This window comes from Atta colombica, unplaced genomic scaffold, assembly GCF_001594045.1.
Source record: "Atta colombica isolate Treedump-2 unplaced genomic scaffold, Acol1.0 scaffold107, whole genome shotgun sequence".
Taxonomy (NCBI): Eukaryota; Metazoa; Arthropoda; class Insecta; order Hymenoptera; family Formicidae; genus Atta; species Atta colombica.
The window spans coordinates 4,573,818-4,588,830 of NW_017259192.1; the positions used below are offsets into that span (position 1 = coordinate 4,573,818).

The following is a 15,013-nucleotide window of genomic DNA, read 5'->3' on the forward strand; positions in this document are numbered from 1 at the left end:
ACATACTATTATAACGTATACAATTTGTATTGTGGGGTGACATGCTTTACGAGAGAAGTTCACAAAGCGTGCTAATTTATTGTTACGTTGGTGCTTACATTTTGTTTCGTGTTTTTAGCTTAATAGTTTGTCAAATGACTTTCCATGGTTAATAAATGTATCAGCGTAACATTTGTTGCTCCAATGAGCACATGCTTTCTCGTAGAATCTCGTTCCATTAATTATTCTTTTAATCACACTAAGCGCATTACGGAAGCTCAGATAATCACGCGCATGTTGGCGTCCTATTATCTTTGAGCCCTCACAATTTCCGTTTACAATTCGTTTGCTCGAAACCATAATGATAATGTACGTGTAAATAATTAACAGTGCAAAAAGTATCGATATGAAGTTGCCTTTGCCTTTTTCTGCCGAACAGATCCTGATGCATCTGAATGACTCGTGAAAAAATCGGTACTATATCGCGGAACAACAGTAATCTGACCGTTTGGACACGGTGATTATCAACGAATATCAGGCCACGTCAAACATTGCCGTGGATATTAATGTTACGCAAAATCCCGAGAGTATAATCGTTCGGTCCTCACGGAGATTTCATCATTGTTTGCATTTTCGGCCAGTCATGGAAGGGTCAATTCCATGGAATATCGGATGCATTTGCTTCGCGCTGATTATTCCCAAAGCACTACTGACCATCGCTTTTCACTCTGTTTCTATCCTCCTATTTTCTCTTTCCCATTCTACATTCTCTCTTTGTCCCTCTCATTATCGCTCATAATTTCTCTTTTCGATCTGTGCTTCTCTTCTCGCTCTGCTCAATACAGCCACATTCGATGACTATGCAAATAGCAAGCGCCGCATATTGAATATGTCCTGTATTCGATCCGTCGCTGATGCACGTCTATAATTCGATATGTGTATATACGGTAACGTTGAGTACATATCGCGGGATTACTTCGATCTGGCGGTTTTTCATTTTCCATTTTATCGACCCTGTGCAGAATAATATAGAAACATAGTATTTTTATGGACGCGTTGAGCTTTTTTTTTTGGATGACTGATCGCACGATGTAGACTCGATAACGTTGAACTATCGTGAATATTTATCTTATGTAACTGTATTTTAATTATTCGGAAGCGAAACTTATGATAGCACAAAAATAAATATGGCAGACAGCAGTAGTATTCTATTTAAACGAATGACAAGATATTTTTTTCGTCGGTACGTAAAATGTCGTAAAGTTTTAATGAAAATTCGCTCAAAATCCGGCACATATGTCCGTTATAGTGCAATGTACATGCGGATAGTCGGTTGAGCTGAGTGCATGTGTAGCAGACAGAAAATTAAATCTTTTTATTGTGACTCTACATTAAGAAAAGAAAAATAATTTATAATTACTGGTCATACAAAAGTAAAAGATTTATTTGTATAAGCTATGAGAAACATTTTTTTATTTAAATATACATTGGAAAACAATTTATGACCAAGTTTGTGATTATTTTTACATCACTTTTATTAATGCATTAACGCATCAAAAATAAAAAGAATCAAAGACAAAAATAGATTATTAATCACGGAATATTGTGATATAAGAGTACGATTAATAAGTTACTGTATTAATGAAATAAAGGATTGTCAACAAAAAATGTTAACAATAGAACATTTTGTTTGGTGTTGCGAGTAAACAAGGAGAAAAGAATGGGTTTCCTAATCGAGCCTTTGGCTTAAAATGCACGAGTATTGAAAGCGCCTTTCGCTAGCTGCTTGTAAAACTCATAAATATGCAACGCTGCAAAATAGGACGTAAGGGAATTAAACATGGTGAAGGAGAAAGGAGGAAGAAAACAGAGGACAGCTTCTTACGTAACGCAAACGATAGCTTCGTGAATATATCTATCTTCGAAGAACCATTTCTTTAATTGCATGGGAACCATGGCAACTGGCCATGGTGTTGTTGTCCGGTGTGGAAAACACTACCCCGCTGTTTTCTATTTTCACAAAGAAAAACGGCCATTCGTTTAAATTGCCTTTGTACCAGAAGATGCAACGTTTCGTGGGATTTAGAACACACCGATTTGGTGATGAATGTGTTTCGGATGCAATTCTTTCAAGTTGCGAGACTTTAAGCTTCGAATAACAAATTTGTTTTAACAGTTGCGTCGGACTTTATCGCTGTCGTAGTAAGAATTCCAAAGTAATCGATATACGATCTCTTGACATTAATAGGAATATATCCAGAAACGCTGCCTCATATAAAATATATCATGTGACTCCTCTATCTCTCTCTCTTAGTTGCATCGTATCGTCATATATCCCTTGCGGCGAGTAAGCGTGCTCTAGCGTACAGATCAGATTATTAATTTCTAATGCTCCACAAAGCAACGTTTACAACTGTAGTAAATAAAGGTAAGTAAATTTGACATAAATAACTCAAGGTATCCCTAAAGAAGCTCGTTATCACATTTATCAATTCGATAAGCCTCTCGTCTGCATGAGATATATCAGAACCTGGAATCTCTATAGAGATTACACAGGAATTAAATATTTATAGTATCGCATTATCAGATCATCGCATTAACGTGGCTCGGATGAAATTCGATAAAAGGAATGTTTTTTTTTATTTGATTTTTTTATTTGAGCTTTTAGAAATTTGTCAGAATCGCGCGATTTTTTTACATAACATGACCGATCGATTGAAATTTTATCAACGCAAAGATTGCGCGTTTGCATGAGTAATATCGACATAAACATCATTGGAATGTCAGTCAGCAGGAGTCAAAAAAAAAAGAAATAGGTATACATTACTTCGCAGCTATGCACCACCGTGATCGGTGCAACACAATTCACCGTGCATGGCGGTACATTCGCGTGGCACTCCAATACATCAACAACGGCAATTTTTAGACGGCACGATGGAGGAGGGGTCAGGCGGTTTTTGATGCATCGCCGTAATATTGGCGATACATTAATTCAAAGCGAATGGGAAATATATCAGTCGGCCACATAATTTTCGAGCGCCCGAGTTCCATGCTCGATATCCCAGTTCCCAACGTGTTCTCGTCTGCTAGCGGACTTTTTTTAAACGTAGTGCCAATGTGTGTTCGCAGAACGTCCCTATTCTGATGTGATCTATGACGGCGACGACCCTCGTCGCGACGCAACGCCTGTGCGAATCAAACGCACTAAAAATGTTCGGCCGTCTATTTTTAAGCATCGTTATTTGTCAGGTCGAATGACAGTTTTTGTCAGTTCGATACGGTAAATAGTTCGACCCAGTAAAAAGCCGCTGTTTACGTTCCCAAGGGTGTCACGTTCGATACTTTTTGTCATGTAGTGAATAATATAATTTTTTACATAGCGAATAGTATAACTTTTGTTCTTTACACTCGGGACACGTGGATCAAGCCACACGGAATTAATGTGGAAAATTGTGAATTGAAATTGCTGCGAATTCTCGGTTATAAAATCTCAACGTAGTGCATTGAAAAATATCGTTATCGCGTTTCCTAATACGTTAATGTTCACGTTGTTAATGTTTCGCGTTGAACTGTTGATTGCGAGCGTTATTGTTTTTCGAGTCGTATATTCTAACGGCAGTGCATCATAGTTTGCATTTCATGCTAAATTCATTACCGACGCAATTGCGTTTGCAAAAATGATCGGTTTTAAATTGTATACGTGAATTTATGATTCGCCGCGTTACATTAAATCTTAGCATTCCAGTGCTATTTACGCAAATGGGCTTTATCATTTGTAAACATAAATTGCCTCTCTTGAGCCGGAGATACATATAAAACGATATATACCTACGGTAATGCCTGGTAGTTTTTATACTCGTACAGGTCGCGCGCGATTATCCACGCCTCCGGCAACTGCCTAAAGAGCTAATCCACGAAGTGAGAAAGTTACTGGCCTGCCGCGCGTAAGGCTGTGCATTAGGAACGCGGCCGCTTAGTAGTCGCAAATGTAACTGAACTTTAATGCGTGAGGATCTGCAGATATCGTAAATTACGAAACTGGTGAGGTTTTGCGAAGGTCGAAATACGGAACAAACAAACTACAAGCGTCTTCCGAGAAAGTTATAAATGCATCACGATGAAAAACGAAGTGAATTTGATTACTATGACATTGGAACATGCAGAGTTATCATTCATTTGGAGACTTTTGTAAATCATCGCATATATGTAAAATTACGTATAAATGATATGGAAATTCGCATATTCATAACCATTAATCACTTATTGACTTGCTAATTGACTATATTTCATATTTGATATGTTTATTAATTGATCCAATCCGCAACACGTGTATTTGAGGCGTAGATTATCGCATTAGATATGTCACAAATTCATTATTTTGTTATTATCGTGAATAACATGTTACTGACAATGAGTTATCTTTTTATCAAACTCGAAATACACACATAATTTTCGACTTTCGATCAATATATTTTACTCATATAAACTTAAGTATATTCTCATTTCCTAAATTAATTAAACATCAGTATCTAGCAGTAATTTCGTTGAGTGCGCGAAATTACTTCTTCAATGCTCGGTTGTAAATTTGGATTTACGCTGGGTTATAAATTACACAATGCGACAATCTCTCGCCTTAAATCCAAGATCTGCACACGTTCTGGCAAAATCGTAAACTGCACACTAGGGTCTAACAAATCCAAGCATTTCCATCATCATACGTCTATTCTATTTTTTACAAGGCGTTCTATTTTTTTACAAGACGTAATTACTTACATAAAGAGATAGATACAATTGCCTTACATATCTCTTTTTTTCTCGATTTTAATGATTAATTATTAATTCATTTTGCTTCTTGAATTTATCTTTCATGCGGTATGAAATTGAACGAACACTCATAGCGCAATTTTAAAGAATATGTGTTAGTCTTTTTATATTTTCAGATGAGTTTAGCCTTACATATAATTCTCTTCTTTCCTTTCTTCGTATAATGTTTGATATATGAGCTTAACCTTTAAGTAAATGACCACAGCACTTCATGTATAGTTATTTTAAAAATTTTATCTTGGAAAAGAAAAATAAAAGTTTTGCCTAGAGGTTCTCTTAAAGTTCATTATTTTTACATTCCTCTATTTCATAAGAGTAAAAGTAATGTAAATTTAACACAGCTATTAAAAAATAGAACTATGAAAATAGAATCTATAAAAATAGAATCTATTTGGAGTGTTTTGAGCTACTTACTCTACTTACCTACTTAAAGATTAAGTGCATCATGAAATCTGATTGTCTTAAACGAGTTGTTAATCTCAGCTTCACGCTGACGTCATCTCCTAAGTCTTTAAGTGCAGCTCCGGTTCGTGCGATCGAGTTGAACTGCAAATGCAATGAGCCAGTTAATACGGTGTTTGTTAAGACAGTCATACGATCGGACACTCCGACGTATTTACCGTATTCTATCGTGTTTTACGACGATTTGCTTTCAAACCACGCGGAAATAGCTGTGAAGTGGAATTTTTGAGTCTTGAATTACAAGCTGTTTCGAAAGTAGAAGCTAGTTAACTACGTAACAGGAAGATACGCTCTTTCTATCGTTACCTAATCGATAGCTGTATCTTTTTCCATTTGCGAATGGATCCCGTTAATTTTTTCGTTAAAAGAATCTATGAAAATATCAAACGCATACAATTCTAAAAAATCAGGCGCAAAACTATCATCAGAAAGGTATCCGTCATTTAAAATCTAGTTATTCTGATGGTTATTCTCTGATTTAATCACATTGTTTTCACGATACTCTCCTTTCTCTTTTTCTTTCTCTTTTTTTCATAAGAACATGATCGACAGTGATTCTCTGTTTGTCGAGAGCGTGACAGATGTCTGGACGTTCTCTGAAGGCATCTTATACGAGCAATGGGGTCTCATGTAGGTGCACCCTTGTCGACGTGCCTTATCGACATGAACCTATAAACCCAAGCTGGTCGGAGATAATATCAGGAACCCCTTTTCCCAGACTTCTCTCGCGTTTCCCTCTCGTCACTGAGGCTTCGTCCTCTCGTCGTCTTCTCGAGTGCCTATATATCAGAGGAGTCCTCGAGAGCGTGGTAGATTTTCGTCGGGGTAAAAGCGAATAAGGGTCACGAGAGCTCTACGCCGATATGATTTCAGGAATGATTCCGTTCCTGGCGATCGATGTTCGTAAAATCTGCGCCATCGTCAACGATCTGCATTTGTATGCGCAAGAAGAAACTCTTGTACCGGCCGCAGAGCTGTGAGAGAGTAGAAATTGGATGCCGCTGTCGGGATAGTAAAAATATTTGTATGCTACCCAAAATTGATTCCTACGGTCCAAATGTTATTGCAATAGCATTGGAAATTTCATCTGTCATACAAGATTTAAGATTGTGCCAGTCTTTGTATTTATATTATTTTATAATCGATCATCACGCAGAGATAAAGTTAGAATTGTTGATAATGAAAAGGTGTCCTTCTACTTTTGACTACCTCGACTTATAGATTTTCCAAATTATGACTGTATGCGTTAAAAATTAAAAAAAGAGTAAGTTGAACGAAGATTAAAGATAGTCTATATTAGTGAAAACAGGCACTAATTTAGTTTTTCACTATTATTTATAAATTACAATTATTATTTATAAATTTTTTAAAATTCTGATTTTTTTTAATATACTACTTTGTTATATTCATTGCAATGACTCATTAACAATAATGTCTTACTTTAATTTCCGTCAAATTTACTCGCGATTTTCTTATGCATAATATTCCTCTTTTTTCCTCGAGAGAGGAAACCACCATCCTAAAAAGATGGAATACGCCTTAAATGCTGAAATCTCTATCAGATGGATCTGATGCTACAGTAATGGTTGAAGCGTTATTAACTTTCATCGAATGCCGGAAATTCTCCCTCATACTCCGGAAAGATTTAAGCACGCCCTGGTTTATGCTCATTAAACATAGTATGCTGCACGTCGCATCTTTTGCGATCCTTCAGAAGTTTCTTTATTCAAAAATAGGGAAAGAGAGAGGTGCTCGATAAAGTCATAAGTATATATATTTCCATGAGCAATTTTTGCCAAGCAATATTATATTCAGACATTATTTTAGCTCTCTTGTATACGCGTCAGTATGCAAATGCACGCGTATATATTTTTCGTTTAATTAAACAATAACGGTATATTAAAAAAACAAAGTGAACATTATTTTCCACTATCCTCACTCTTGATAATATTTTTCAGCTAATCACTTTTACATATCATTAATTGGAAAATTAAATCAAACGTATTAATTTATAAAATTGCTTTAATGAAATTTGTGCGATTTCAGTTACGTGTGATTTTCATTTGTATAAATAATAGTGCATCGGATTCTCTAAAGAGCTTCGCCGATATCGTTTGAATATTTAAAAATTTTTTTGCTGGGACACACCGCCGGCAGCGCTTTCTCCATGCCAGCAACGCAACAAATCGATATCAATTCGATACTCTCATTCAACCGCCCCATTCTCGAATTTGTTCGACATGCCACATGCGATTCTTGAAATCCGCGTTTGGTTCATTGCGCTTGAACATAGCTCGGGGACGGAGATTTCTTTTCCGCCAGTCATGATTCTTCTACGTCACAGCGACCATTACTCTCATGCTTTTGTTTTTTCGTGCACGCATTATAAATTGACCTCGTGCCTCATATCAAAGCCATGCCGCGCGCGATCGCGGCCACACTCAAGTTGACGTGAAATACCGTGCGCTGCTTGTGTAGTTACGAGCACACGTTGTCTATTACTTGCGGTTTGCACCTCCCGAATTAATTAGCGACATTAATATACGCGGATATGCATATCATCGCGTACCAATAAGATCATATGCACTCGTCGTACTGCTGCAAGATTGAAATCTTATAATTAGACCCACCTATAATGTATACATACGATAAATGAGATAATCGCTCTTAACAACTTACGAAAGGCCTGATATATGATACACATTCAATCGAATTAATTGAATATGTACCAACGGTATCCCAATGTAATTTTCTTGATAGATTCTGTGTAGCATCAATTTTCCGGATTATCCTCAAAGCTCTTCCTCTGCGTACGCAGTACGCACGTCATGATCTTTACAAGTACTATATATAGTGTAGTATACTAGTGCAGTAAATTGGTTGTCAGATTGCTCAGGTATCTACTGAGTGGTATCAAGCTTTTAGTGAGTCCATCAGAAACAGAGTAAGCCTTGCATGAAATCTATTAGTGAAATCTGTAATGTAAGCTTTACATTAAAGATACTTCATTATTGGGCCACGCATCTGAATTTAATCAGAAGAACTTGTCGGAATACAAATCTCATTTAATAATCAAATATTTCCAATTCTCCAGCACGAATATTAGATATTTAAATGAACGTGACAATCTGCACATACATTATATTACTAATAACAAACGTATATTTATGTGATTTATATCGTATGCAGCGCGCGCGAATGAAATCACATTACGCCACTATTGTAGCATAAAGCTTCACGTGCGATTCATCTCACGAAATGTAGATATGCTCGCGTCCACTATAAAAATTAATAAACGCAAAACACATATAAATTACAAGCACGTTCTCGCTGTACATGATACGCTTGACTGTATGTTGAGTGCTTCTCAACTTTCTTCGACGCAAGCACAGTGTGTTGTCTACAAAGTTTCATCGTATTTTTCAGTGTGTCAGTCATTGCTCCAGTTTTTTCCTCTTGCGCTCATTCAACGCAAATTGCAACAAGTTAAAATTTTAATATTCTTACGTGCTTTATGTTCCCAGTGATGCAGAATAAAATGTGGAGACGTTCCGAGATTAAAAAATTCGCTTGAAATTTTTATAAGTCGTAAAAAAGTAGGCTACCTTTTGGTAATTAAAGGATCACAAGAACATAAGTAAACTGTAACTTGTCGCGAGTGTAACAAGAATTTTATTAAATATAAATGTGGTTAGTTACTTACAAATAGAAGTCTTCCGTAAAGAATGCCATATTTGGCTAAATTATAGATTAATTTTTATTATTATTATGTAAGTAATTACATAAATTAATATAACTACAAAGTATTATAAAAAACTGCAACAAAATTTCGTAATTATTTATTTTAAAAAAACAAGATCTAAAAAATAAATTTATACTCGATAGCAGTTTTAAATTATACTTCTATTTAGCGTAAATAGTTGTCACAGAATAGCATATTTTACGAGATAAAATTGTATGATTTCTACACATATTTTTCTTACCAGATCGAAATATTTATTTTAATAAGTTTAAACGATATTTTCTTTAAATATAAAATCTCTTCTTGACAAAAGGTAATTTTTCTTTGGACAAATTAGCATATTAAAGTTATATAAAATATTTTGTTTTGCTAGGAAAAATATTTATAACAATCACAATTTAATTTTTTTTTTATTTTGTTGATTATTCTGTGAAAATAATAAAATTTTTATTAATGAATTTTTATTAATGAATAGAAGTATCATTTAAAACTGCTATCAAGTATAAATTTATTTTTTAGATCTTATATTTGCGGAATAAATAATTACGAAATTTTGCTATTGCAATTTACTTTGCGATCGTTGCTTACAAAGTTGTATCGAAATACAATTTTCACAAAATATTTATACGAGATACGTGTTTATGTATGTGTGTATGTACTCTTGATTTACAATCCACATAATTCATATTTTCAGAATCTCGTTATATAAACATTCACGGAATTGCTTTTACTTTAAAAATCTTTTGGGTTTTATAAAATATGGCCAAGTTCGACATCATGTGCTATTACATGGAATTGGTAAACGGACTCGTGCAATTCGCGCATTAATGCATAGACAAGTGAAATATACTGCATTAACCCGAATGAGTGAAGGTACACAGGAACATGTCATGTGTCTCTCGTTACAAGCTGCTATCTTCTACATCGTCTTACGTTTATGATATGTCCTCGTTATCCGTTCAGATTTATTCAGATTGCGATGTAGCGTGATTTCATTGCACGACTACAAAAAATCGTGCAGCAAAAAATCGTCTCTTCCGATGCACAAGGAAACCTTTATTTAAGACATGAAATATACATCACCACATCTTGTCATACAAACAATTATAAATATTCGAGGAAGGTAATATAGGAAATAATTTGCAACTCGAAAAATAGGATATTTTTTGTTCTTTCTGATAAAAATTTAACTTTATATAAATATGTTACGTAAGTAAATATGCGTTCATGACACACACACACACACACACACGCGCGCGCGCGCGCACATGTTATACATATAAACAGCAACAATTTTTTAAAAATATAATATATACATAATATGCGCTCATATATATTTTTATGCTATTTCTTAAATTTTTAAATACTTAAACTTCATAATATTGTCTAAATTACAATTCTTCTATTTAATTATTGCATGCTCAACCAAAAACAATACGTGTTTATTCGATGAAAAGGCAAATGCAAATGATTATTTAGCTAAGAATGGTCGTTGCAAACTCAAGAAAAGCATACACACAACACGTTTTCGTTCTTCAGAGTGCACATGAAGTGTACTGAGATTGAAAACATTCCTCTAAATCGAAGGGGGTGAAGTGCTTGCTTCCAACATTTACTTTCCATTGGGAAGTTCGACAATTGGCGACAAAGAGGTCGGGGCGCGTTATTTATTTCACTAAGTGCTCTCGATCGTTCGTTACTTGGTTCTGGCTCTCGTTCACTCGCGAAAATTTATAGTCGCATGCTACGTGTAACTCACAGATCCCACGCACCGGCAGGAGGAAGCAATGGGCCTTGCAACCTCGATGGAAAACGCGAAAATTCTCACCGCGTTTGGTAAAACACGTAGGAAATATAACATGGAGTCAGTAAATTCGTGTAAAAATGTAGTGATATTTTTTACTAGGAGGCTTTATCAAGTTTTATTACCACCTCACATATACAGATACTATATTTTGTTTTTAATTTCAGTATATTTAATAAGTTTTAGTTCTAAGAGGGAAAACTTATACTTATGAAACAATTTATTAACTTGTCTCTTTTATGTAGTATAAGTATATGTAGATTATAATAATATAATTAATATGCATTTTTTTTAATATAAATTTTTTTATAAAATAATAATTACATATTCTCTTCTAATATATGCGAAAATTTTTTTGAAGAAAACTTGTATTGCGGATAAGGAAATTCTATTTATAGTAAGATTCTTCGCTTAACAGAACACCGCAATTCTCTACGATGTCGTAAGCCCTCGAGGTATCCATGCCGACTGTCTTACCTACATAACACGAATCGACCTTTATGGCCGACTCTAATGATCAGTAATGTGGACGATCTCCGATCGCTTTTGTCACGCTGAAGATAGGATTCACTTACATTTACGCAAACGAGATTCCTACAATCTGCAGGGAATTGAAGGAACTGAAGTAGATGTGATGTACGAACAGTGATGTATATAATTTTCCCGAGAACCCTTATTGATAAATATCAGAAGTAAACTTTTATTCAAATGTTAATGGTTATATTATATTATGAAAATTACTACATGGATAAAATAATTTTATTGAAGTATTCAAAAGTTTAACGAGATACAGATTTAAAAATGATTTCGTTGGAATTATTAAAATAATTATGCAAAATGCTCAAGCTGATTGCTCGAATGTCAAAACTTTTAGCTCATTGTGCTTGAGTTTCTTATATACAATAATTATTTTAATAATCAAAACCAAATTATTTTCAGATTTATATTTACCAAAAATTTTAAACATTTTAGTAAAATTGTTTTTTTCATGTATTTGTCTTACATTAAATCTGCTATCAGCTTCTGCGATATCAATTTTTTTCAATACACAGAGATCTATAAAATTATAATTTTTTGTTTGTTTGTAATAAAATTCATTTTTTGGGAGAAATGCTTGATATCTTATTGCGGAAATATTTAGGAGGAATCCCAATGAATTTAGCATCAATTCTGTATGAGCATTTCATTTGCTAAAGAATTTACATCGTCGCGCTGATGCGTACTGCTGAACAGTGTAGTAAAGAGAAAGAGAGAGAGAGAGAGAGGGGAGAGAGAGAGATTCTCCTTGAATATATAGTCCCGATTTCGCTGGACATTTCTAGAATGCAGAATAGCAGAGACATTGTGATATTACGCTGTGTGCACCAGTTACAGAAGCGGGGAATTCTGTAATGACTTTACTCATCTGGCTTCCATTCTTGCATTTCCCACAGCGGCCAAGTACTTGCATTATTTTCACAAGTGCATAAATATGGCCAGAATATGTGCACTCTTCACCGTCTGCAACTAATTGTGCAATATTTTTTTGCTTGAAATACACTTTTGTATCGTTTTGTTCACAATGGAAAGAGACAAGTGTGAAAAGTACAAATTCTTTCGGAATTGCAACGCGAAAATGCAGCTCATTACTCGTATCGTAACGAAATATATCTTATCGCAATTTAATATCTAATTAATTAAATCTTTTCTCTATTTATCGTTGTATTTATCATACCATTTTATCGTTAATCAGATATAATTACGTTATTGTTTACCCACACATTATATGTTTAATTTCACACATATATTCCGGTTATGAACTCCTATTCACACAGCACATAATAATTATCTTCGCTGTTAGACGCTACGATTATCTTCGATAAACGCACAGCCTTATTATTCTCACTAGCAACATGTGTGATGCTCTGTAATATTATTCTAAATACTCAAGATTCAAAATATAAGCAGAAACAACGCATCGAGTATACAGGGTTCGCTCTGCATCGAACAATGGAGCATTATATCTAAACGGCGCTCAGGCAAGTATAAAATGAGCGAATAGCAGAAAATTTAATAAGCCGCTCATGCGAACAACGTTTTCTCCCCGGGCCGAGATCGACTATTATCCAATCACCGCAACATTTTCTGTATCATGCATACAAGTTATGACTTAATCCGCTGGTTGCGAACGCTAAGTACCGAATCGCACGAGATAATGATTCCTTGATCGACGACGATCCACTTTTAGACTGCGGACAGGCGAGGCCGCGCATATAATGCACGACGAACAACAGAGAGAGAGATGGAGAGAGTTTAACCATAACAGGGATGCGTTATGTAAAATACGCGCGGTCGACGATACCGATCTTTCGGTTCGATCGAATCTTGAAAAGAGGCTAAGAAACGAGGCTTTCGCTCCGATCTCGTGCGGACGCGCGCGCGTGCGGATCATCCGAGCATATCGGAGTCTTCATGCTCGCGTGGCCTCTGGCTAGGAGACCTCGCTAAACTCGGCTCTAGGTAATTCGACGATTGACGGATAAGGGATCGGGAGTAACCGCGTCCGGGCCCTAGCGTGGCTCTGCTTAGCGTTCGATCCCTTTTCTTCTTCTTTTCTTCCTATTCTTGTAACATTCATATTCGAGTCCTTATATTTTCACCCCGAAGGAATCGAAGTGCGCGAGAAAAACACGTGCGGAATCCGTCCACTTCCGTCATATTGGAACCCTTCGGGTACGCCATAGCTGATATTTAGAAGAAATCATGAATGAATGATATCTTCGATTGCAGCTCATGCATTTTCTCTGATTTTAGATCCGTTTTCTGTAGCTGAAATAGTTTTTATATATATATATACATACATACATACATACATACACACACATACACTTTTGGAGCTTAAAGTGAAAAATAAATATATAGGTCTGTTTGCGTTGCTTGCACTTTTTGCACTCTGTATCTTCGCTTTCTCTCTCTTCAGTATCTATTTATTGCTTGAATATCTATTTATTTCTATTTATTTCACTTTGGGTATAAAAATTTTTGGGGATTTCAAGCAACGCGAACAGACTTTATGTTGGCGAAAGCGAGAAAGCAAGTTCTAGTGCAGCCTAATGCAGGGATAAAAAACAGACCTTTTATTTTCCTTCGACGTGTCGTACGGGATTTATCGTTTTATTTGCGACAGATGGTTTCAACCGATGTTGGGGTAAATCACGATTTCGTTAAATCGCTAAATCGCAAATAAAACATCGCTCTATCAGGAAACGCAGGGAAAGGGAGAAAGCGCGATATTGTCTCGCAATTACTCCGTCTGATCACGTGCCGCTGTCTTGTACGCTCCTACGATTTTTCATCATTCGACCATCCTCGCGAGGATATTCATAGGGATATCCATGAGGTACTTCATGGAACAACGGAATTATAGATAATCACTATTGCCCGGAACGAGGTAAGGAAAACGAAGATTCACATGGATCGGTGGATGAAGAAATAAATTATGAAAAGACTGACATTCCAAGGATAAATTTTGCCAAGATTTTATCCGGGAACAAAATTATATTAACTCCAAGACGGAGGAGCTGATTGCAAATATGATGCACAGTTGACCCATGGAGTTACCTGAATAATTATGTTTTGCATTAGACTAAATATACGTCATTCGAATGTACATAGAATTTTGAATAAACGATAATAAATTGCCTAATAAATAAAACCGGTTTGTATTTGATTTCTCTGCGTGAAATGACACGCGGTACCGTAGGTCCAATCGCTCAACCGCGCTCATTATCGTGATGCCGCAGGGTTATTACGTCTCAGGAGAGACTTCATCGGACTTATCCGTTTTACGAAGGAAAACGTCAAATGCGACACATGCGCGCGTATTTGCTATATTTATCTATTTGCGATGCGTGAGGTGATGTGAATGACAGCCGGAGTGCCGGCGGTGATCGGCATGCAGTTGTAAGCATTCGGAAACAATTTAGCTGTAGCTTGAGAGTCGATCTCGAGGCGCTTCAATCACGCGTGAAGGTGGTACACGTCCGACACGCATGCATCCAAGTGCTATGGGATGTTCGAGAATAGGAATGAGATGAATACGGTCATTATGGATACAGTGCTGTATCCATAAGCACTGTGTTAGGAAGTCGCATGACGAGTCGTTTGCTTTTCAAAAATTCGCCTACAGTAGTATCTTAACAATTACTATTTTATATATATAT

The 15,013-nt window shown here is 35.8% G+C and overlaps 1 protein-coding gene and 1 long non-coding RNA gene across 2 annotated transcripts in view; one reads left to right on the forward strand and one right to left on the reverse strand.

The window, feature by feature from the left end:
• Positions 1-15,013, forward strand: part of LOC108692839 (autophagy-related protein 16-1) — a 389,033-nt gene that overhangs the window by 116,870 nt on the left and 257,150 nt on the right. The window lies entirely within an intron of this gene.
• Positions 8,172-15,013, reverse strand: part of LOC108692850 — a 14,923-nt gene continuing 8,081 nt past the window's right edge. Inside the window, exon 3 of the long non-coding RNA XR_001932008.1 lies at positions 8,172-8,183. This is a non-coding gene — a long non-coding RNA (uncharacterized LOC108692850). The remainder of the gene's footprint in view (positions 8,184-15,013) is intronic.